At 44.4% G+C, this 8,419-nt stretch overlaps 1 long non-coding RNA gene across 1 annotated transcript; it reads right to left on the bottom strand.

The window, feature by feature from the left end:
* Positions 1-257: 257 nt before the first annotated feature.
* On the bottom strand, positions 258-2,163 carry LOC146889337 (uncharacterized). Its single transcript, XR_015000061.2, has 2 exons — positions 2,064-2,163; positions 258-1,801 (listed from the first exon to the last, which is right to left on the bottom strand). It is a non-coding gene; the product is annotated as an uncharacterized LOC146889337 (long non-coding RNA).
* Between the last annotated feature and the right edge of the window lie 6,256 nt (positions 2,164-8,419).

The following is an 8,419-nucleotide window of genomic DNA, read 5'->3' as shown; positions in this document are numbered from 1 at the left end:
GACTGTCTCTGTCATACCCACAGCCACCCTAATGCTGTTTGTTCCCTGCTTCTATTTCTTCCACTCTCGTAGACCAAGGAAGCCAACAATTCCAGGAAGAAGAAGAACCACAAGTTGCCTTCCGTGATAGCCCCTTGCTATCAGTTTGTGGAGAGCATGCAATAACTTTGGCAATAGCCTGGGTTGTTTAGGAGGTTTCCATGGTACCTCTTTGCATCCAGGGCTCTTAACCACTGAGTCATTGCTCCAGCCCCAGATATGTTCTAGAGGTGGTTTAATTCTTAGGTGTAGGACCCACAAATCCAGAAAGCAACTGTACATACCCACTACACACACACACACACAAACACACACACACACACACACACACACATACACACGCACGCACCATGCACTGTCATGTACTTTTACTGACATACATAATCAACGCTTAGTAGCATTAGAGAGTTCCATGTCTTAGAGTTTGAAACCATTTTAGCTAAATATTTCCAAATGTTTTGAAGTATAAAGTGTTAGCAAGGAAATATGTATATAGTTTATGATCTTTTCAAGTACTTTTCTCCCAAAGATTTTTTTAATAAAACTTTACTTTGTTTTAAATTTTCTTTTTTGAGTTTCTTCTCTGTCTTCAACATAAGTGAAATTATTGGCTTGATTTCCTCCTACAAACTTTGTTATGTGTAGGGAAGCATGCATATAAAACCGATGATGACCTTTTCAGAGGGTCAGTAATGGAGCTTAGAGTATTTAGCCAAGAACACCAGAATACCTGTGAAGCAAAGCTGGTTGCCAAATGGCTAATTTGTTTTTATAAGTTAGTGTGGTCCTACTGCTCAATCATGCCCTCCATTCCTGTGGCCGATTCTGCCTCTTGCCTTCATCCTCAAGTTTCCCATTGTCGCCATTTGGATGGTTCATCAGGTGGTCAGTATGGGTTGGATACATACAAGGTTGGGAAGACATGGCGCTCTTTTATTAGGAAATCAAATTTCCCGTCACAGATTCTCCTTTGTCTCACTGGCCTGGGTTGGATCATGTGATCATTCGCAGCTGCAAAAGTACCTGAGACAGTAGGCATTGCCATTTCCTGCTTCCACTAAGTAAAGATGTGCAGAGAAAGAGAAACACAGATTGCCAAGGTGTTGGGTTACCATGGTTTCTGCCGGAACAATAAACCAGAATGTTCAAAGTGGAATTTAAAAATAAGAATGAAGTGTAGAAATTCTCTCTCTGAAGGGGAAGCTGGCTTAAGGTCCTAAAAAGCAACTTTCCCTCCGGGTTTCAGGGAGACTGAGTGAGCAGGACTTCAGCCTTTCCTTCAGCATCTAAGGAATCCAATACCAGCCCGGTTAATCCTCCTGGACTTGGAGTGGCACCTGACCTGAATGGTAGTGGATACCCACCTGATGTCATCACGGTCCTGGGGGAGCGGGGGTCCTACAGCCAAGTCCCATTGGTCTTTCTGCTGTTTGAATTGCTCAGATTCACAGGTAGGCATCTGGCACATTGTTTGGTCAGATTTCCAGCATATGAACCATCCCATCACAGGAGAACCTTGGAAGAGGCCTTCTGCCACCTGCCGTGTGTGGGCAGAGAGTTGCAGCCATTGCACCGAGTGTTACATCCATTGTCAGGGCTTGTCTCCGGTTTCCTTTCTCAACCCCCATTTGCCATGGGTCTCCAAATCAAGACTTTCTTGCTTTGATCTGGATAAACTTGAACTTTCATTCTTAGGATGGGGCAGACGTCACGCGATCTCCCAAATGTGGCAGACTGTTTTGGATGAATGGCCACCCAAGACCTGTATAGAGAACACAGATATTCTTTTACGACTTTGTGATCTGTACAACTTTACCTTTGTGCTGCTGGGCTCTGCGTTGCATGAATATAACTCATCGGTAATGAAGAATTTACACAAGCATTCCCAGTAATTATCAACCACAAGTCCTACAATATATAAAACATAAGGAAGACAAGAAGATGTCGCTCCCTGGACTCGGCTGAAAGCTTTGAAGAGAAACCATATCTACGAGACAAAGCCCTTTTCTTAAAAAGCCACTAACCAAGAAGTGGCTGCTCCAAATGTTTTCTCTGCACTGAAGTTTGATTCTGCAGGAAATCCACACCCACAAAAGTCCCGTGATGTCTGACTCGGGTGATGAAGGGAGCTCAAAGTTCACCTTTTATTAGTTTGTTTGAATATCTTCTCATTAAAAGTTCCGTCGTATAAAGGGTTTTGCATACAGTGACCCAACCAGTTAACCTATGACCAGGCCTTTCCCCCATTAAGTTTTATGGTCTTGTTTTACTTTCAGGCTGTCCGTGAATGGGCTGGCTTGTTTTCAACTTGGGCTTCTATTTCATGCTCAAGGCTGGCAAGCAGATTGCTATTATGTTTCGTGTTAGGGAAGTTTCTCCCATGGTCTTTAGATATGATGTCATTTGTGGGTAATGGGAAGGAACTGAGACAAAGCAAACACTCAGAGTGGATTGAAGTCAAGCAGTCTGTTAAAACACTCCTCCCTGGACTAGGTTGCAAGTTTTAATGAGAGGTCAGTATCTATAAGGAAAATGCTTTATAAAAAAAAAAAAAAAAAAACAGTCATTCATTGTTTAGGTGAATTTTTGCTACTTTTCTAAAAGATGAATCTTTGCTAATTTATACAATAAGTAAACTTAATCCCCAAAGTTATTGTGAGGCCAGGAGGAGGTGCAGTAGTTTGAAAGAAATTGGCCCCCATTGGGAATGATGCTATTAGGAGGTGTGGCCTTGTGGGAAGAAGTGTGTCATTGTAGAGGCAGGCTTTGAGGCCTCCTATGCTCAACACTGTGGAGGCGAGCTTTGAGGCCTCCTATGTTCAACACTGTGGAGGTGGGCTTTGAGGCCTCCTATGCTCAACACTGTAGAGGCGGGCTTTGAGGCCTCCTATGCTCAACACTGTGGAGGCGGGCTTTGAGGCCTCCTATGCTCAACACTGTGGAGGTGGGCTTTGAGGTCTCCTATGCTCAAGATACCCACAGCGTGATACTCAGTTCTCTTCTTTTTGCCTTTGGATCCAAATGTAGAACTCTCAGCTCCTTCTCCAGCACCATGTCTGCCTGCACGCTGCCGTGCTTCCTGCCATGACGATAATGGACTAAACCTCTGAACTGTAAGCTAGCCCCAATTGAATGGTTTCCTTTATAAGAATTGCTGTGGTCATGGCATCTCTTCACAACTATAAAAACCCTAACTAAGACAGGAAGCAAGTAGGCTTAGAAGACGCCATGGTGATGAGGCTCTTTGATGCTGTTAGTGGTGTTATAAGAAGATGGGGGAAATCCTGATCTAGCACACTGACCCTTTCTCCCCATGAGATGCACTCCGCCATACTTGGATGCAGTGCAAAACCCTCACCAGCTGGTATACTCTGAAGCTTCCCAGCCTCTAAATCAAATTCCAATCCTTACAGATTATCCAGTCTTGGTTATTTTGTTATAGCTACAGGAAGTGGAACGGTGATGCAGCCCCTACCCTTGAGATGTGCAGAAAAAAACTAATAGAATACTGCTGAAAGGATATCACTTTTGTGATTGTTATAAGCAGGACAGCGATTTGCTTATAAACAAAGTCACAGAGCAATGAACTATTGTTAGACCCCGCCTTCCAGTGGACACCCACACCCAATCCAGGCACGCGCCTTCCCGAACTCGGGCCCACGAGAATGGACATGACTGTCCTGAGGGTTTAAAGCAGACACACACAAAAAAGAGACCTTTGCTCATTTACCAAGAGTAAATGGCCACTTTATTAAACTCAAGTCGGGTATTTATGGAAGTGGGCAAGTGGGATCAAAAAGGGCAAGGCCTCCTCCCAACAGAAGCAGGAAGGAAAATAAGGCCCCAGCGCCTCAGGCAGAATCAGCTGGGGGAGGCCAGGCTATGGGCCCACTGCTAGAACCTTGAATACAGGTGGAATCACCATAACAAAGAGAGCCAGGTTCTTGCTAAGCTATCCCCTCAAGCCAGTGCTAGTGCAGAATCTAGAGGGAGCCGGAGGTCACACGGCCCTGCAAATCGCCAGGAGAAGGGAAAAAGACCTTGGTAGCTACAAACTATAAACCTTGGGCTGTGGATGTAGCTCAGTTGGTACAATTCACGCCTACTGCCCTTAATCCCTGAGTTCAATGCCCAGCACTGCATCATGTGTATGTACTGGTACACTATAATCTCAGCACTTAGTAGGTAGAGGCAGGAGGATTCGAAATTCAAGGTCATCCTTAGCATAGCCATATTTAAGGCCAACCTTGACAGATGAAACCTTGTCTCAAAAGACTATAAATAATCTCAACAGTTCTTTATATCTTTTTAACCTGTCACTGGCAGGCACATAGGTCCTTATTGTGGTCTCAGAAGCATAAGACAGAGGGTTAGCAGCAGCGGGGGTTTGACACGCTGGCTGTCATTTCTGTTTTCTGATGATCTTTAACACCAAGAAGAAGTCTGGCTGTTGAGGTCCTCTCCTCAGTGACCATTATTTAGACACCGTGGCTGTGGATTCTCCATCTTTCTAATAGTTAATCTGGGAAAAGTAGCTTCTCTTCGGTATTCTCCCGAAGCTAGCACCCTATCCTTTCGGCCTTGTCCTTTCTATCAGATGCAAAGCAGAGTCCTGCATAAGCCTTGCAGTGACAGCTGCTCTTTCAGGAGATATGAGGTCTGGGAAAGGCCGGCCCAAGCCATAAGCAACATCTGAGAGGGGGTAGGAGACATTGACATTCTGAGCCTATGCCAGTTAGGAAGCCCAACTTTAGAGAGAAACAAGAAACGAGGTAATAAACACATACAGCCGGGAGTTTAAATGATGGCATTACAATGATATCCTCTTAAATCTTGTGCAAAAAAGTTTCATAAAGGAACTTCATAGGGAGCTGAGTCTGGGGTCGTTGGCAGAGTTGAACAGTTATTGAAGGATGACAGCATCTGACCAGCAGGGAAGTGGAGCTAAACTAAGTCCCCTTTCCCCCACTGAAGCTTGCCCACCTGGCTATGGTACTATCAGACTGCCCCAAGGAATGTTCTGGAGAGCTGCAAAAGGTTAGTGGCCAGGAATACCCAGGGCATGGGGAGTACTCCAGGAACAAGCATGGGGAACGTTAAATGGCCTGTGGATGCCTGAATCCCACTGGTTCCTCTCCCAGGGTGTCATGGCTACACAGTGAATGGAGGCCCATCGCTATTTAGGAAATAGGAAAGCAGCAACCATGCCAGGCTAGCTCCTACCACATTAGCAAAGACTGCAGAATCAAGAGTTCTCAAAGCTGGAAAGGAAGACGGGTACCCTGATATACAAGTCAAAGTTCCAACTATTCAAACTCTCTGCAAAGCAACTTGGCAATAGATAACAAAAGCCTTAGAAATATTAAAACTATTTAGTTCAGTAATTACTATAATTAACACTCGTAGGACTTGCTCCAAAAGAAGTGAGATGAATATAAAGATCTCCTTTGCACATATAGAAAGAAGATTTTTAAGTGGCCTATTGTCTAACAGTAGTACAAAAGATGTTTATTAGTGGCTACTACTTAAGTATTTATAGGAATTAAAATTGCGTCGATAGAATTCTTTTAAAGCCTAAAATAATATCTGTATAAACTATTAACATCACCACTTTGTGGTATGGTTTAAGAGAAGGTTTTTATTGTAGATATGAGGGAGAATACAATCAGAAACATCTGGAAGAGTCTGGACCAGGGAGAGAAAGCAGTAGACTGAATGTAGCCAGCAGACTGGACCTAGCTATCCTAGCTATGAGAGAAGCAGCAGAAGAGAGAGAGAGAGAGAGAGAGAGAGAGAGAGAGAGAGAGAGAGAGAGAGAGAATAGCAGGAAACTGCAAGGAGAACAAGTAGCTGCAGGGAGGGAACCCCATGCACTGGAGAAGTTTAGGGTAGAAAAGGAGGAGAGGAGAGAGAGCCAGGATGTGTAACAAGATGGGCTGGCTTGTTGGGGTTTTCTTTCCTGCCCAGTTCCCACAGCTGTTTAGCCCCAAAGAAAATCACACAGAGGTCTCCATAAGTTATAAGCTGATTGTCCCATTAGCTCAGGCTTCTTATTAGCTCTTATGACTTATATTAACCCATTATTCTGATCTATTTTAGCCATATGGCTCAGTACCTTTTCCAGCTGGCAGGTCACATCCTGCTTCCTTGGTGGTCTGCACAGGACTGGAAGGAATCAGCTTCCTCCTTGCCAGAATTCTCCTGTTCTCGTTGTATCACCTCTACTTCCTGTCTGGTTTTCCCACCTATACGTCCTGCCTGACCAATCAGCATTTATTTAAAATATGATTGACAGAATGCAGACAATTCTCCCCCACCTAGGATGCATGGACGCTGAAGTGTGTAGCAGGTACTTGTGATACTGAAGGAGCCTGGAGACCAGCATGCACTTTGGTATGCTAATAGTCGCCACCAATACCCACTTACCCATCCGCCAGTGATGAAGAAATGGGTCCTTTGGCAGAGAGGAACTGGCTTCCCAAGTTCCTGAGGACTGCTGGCTTTTGTCTAACTGACAGAATTTGGGGAAACGGAGTTTCATTTGGTCCTAATAATATCAAGTCAAAAGCACTGTGGTAGCTGAACAATGTGTACACAAAGAGACCTAGATTCCAAACTATAAATGGTGGTCCCTTCTGGGAGGGAAGGTATGGGGAATGTACATTTCTTCTTTACAATTTTATTCTCACAGTAGATATTGCTCTTCTAATCAACTAAGGAAGAAGAAAAAGCCCTGTGTGGAGTGGGCTGTGGTGGATGGAGCATGTGGCCCTAGTGGGCCACTAGGATTCAGATCTGGGGATCAGGGGGTGATGCTCAGCTCTGAGTAGGTGGGGTGTAGATAGCTGCTCCTCAAGTTGGAAATGTGTCATCCCCTTAAGTGCTAATTGATCAAGCTTGTCTTACTTAGAAGAGATCTCCAGTGTGTCTCTCAAACTTTAATATTTAACCCCATCGACTTGGGAGCGTGTTTAAATAAGAACTCTGGTTCAAGATGCCCAGAGTGAGGCCTGAGTCTGCATCCTCAACACACTGGTAGATGGTAGAGATGCTGTCCAAGCAGGGCCACAACTTACTGGACGACATACCTAGAGTCCCATTTGATAGGTTGGGAGGCTTGTTGACCTGTGTTCTGTCTCTTGGGTGATGTCAGAGGGGCTGATCTGCAGGTCTCACATTCTAAGAGACTGGAACTTTTGCTGGACCTCACAGCCAGAGTTAACAATATACCTCACCATCACTTAAGACAGCTATCTAAGACAAGATCTCCTGAGTCAATTGGGAGCATGGGGACCATGGGAGAGGGTTGAAGGGGAGGGGAGAGGCAGGGAGGGGAGCAGAGAAAAATGTGTAGCTCAATAAAAACAATAAAAAAAATTCATTCAAAAAAAAGACAGCTATCTAACTATGCACTCAAACTATTTGTTTGCCCTGTTTTTAAAAGGACAATGTAATAATCAACCTTCCTTGTCTTGGATTTCCCATGCAATCAACTTCTTCAACCTAAGCCAGTACATGTCTGTAAATCTTAAATTGTGTGCTCTTCCGTGTCCCTGACCCAGACAGCAAATGTGTATCTTTTACTGAAAGCAGCAAATACAGAAGTTGAAAGCCGCTTCTTAAAATCCACCATAAAAGTTGAAAATGGTCATTTATGGATATTGGTTGATAAATAATAATGCCTGTTATCTGGTCGGTTGTAATCAGCTGGAGCCAGTGACTTAATCCCTTGTAAAACTCTAATAAAGATTTCTGTAAAGTACCCCATTCCTTCCCCCATGTGATGTTTTCTGTGTTGTTCAGTAAATACTAACAAAAAGTTAAGTCCTTTGTTAGGACAGACACACACTGATGGAAGACATAGACACAGAAACAGATTCACAAGAAGTCTTCTTCAGATAGACACGGATTCAGGCTCACAACAGACAGAGGATCGAAGACACAGGGAGCAGGAAGGAGAAAATTCAAATCTGGACCCATTCTTGGTTAAACAACATCAAGGGGAAGAGCTTATCTTTCTTTCCTTACGGTGATGCCTGTGCAATTATTAGTGATTCAGAATTAATCACAGATGCATATAATCCAAGCAACCCTGGGATCCCTAAGCATCCTGTTGTCAGAAGGTAGCTGAGGTACCAGCGTGTCATCTGGAGGCTTGCCAGACATGCAGACGACTAGACCCACCTATGGAAGCAGAGTCTGTGTTGGGATGGGATCCTTGGGTGATGTTGTACCTGGTGCTGCGTGGGATGACTTAATCTAGGAGACACTCCCCCTAAGCCTTGCACGCCTTTCCATCCAAACAGCCAAGTGCCTGCCCCTTCCAGTCCTTGGACATTGAACTAATAAACTTTCTTCCCAGCAAGTTGCTTACTTCCTC

The sequence above is a fragment of the Myodes glareolus genome, chromosome 27 (assembly GCF_982192425.1).
Source record: "Myodes glareolus chromosome 27, mMyoGla1.1, whole genome shotgun sequence".
NCBI lineage: Eukaryota > Metazoa > Chordata > Mammalia > Rodentia > Cricetidae > Myodes > Myodes glareolus.
This window is presented reverse-complemented; position numbering and strand designations above follow the sequence as displayed.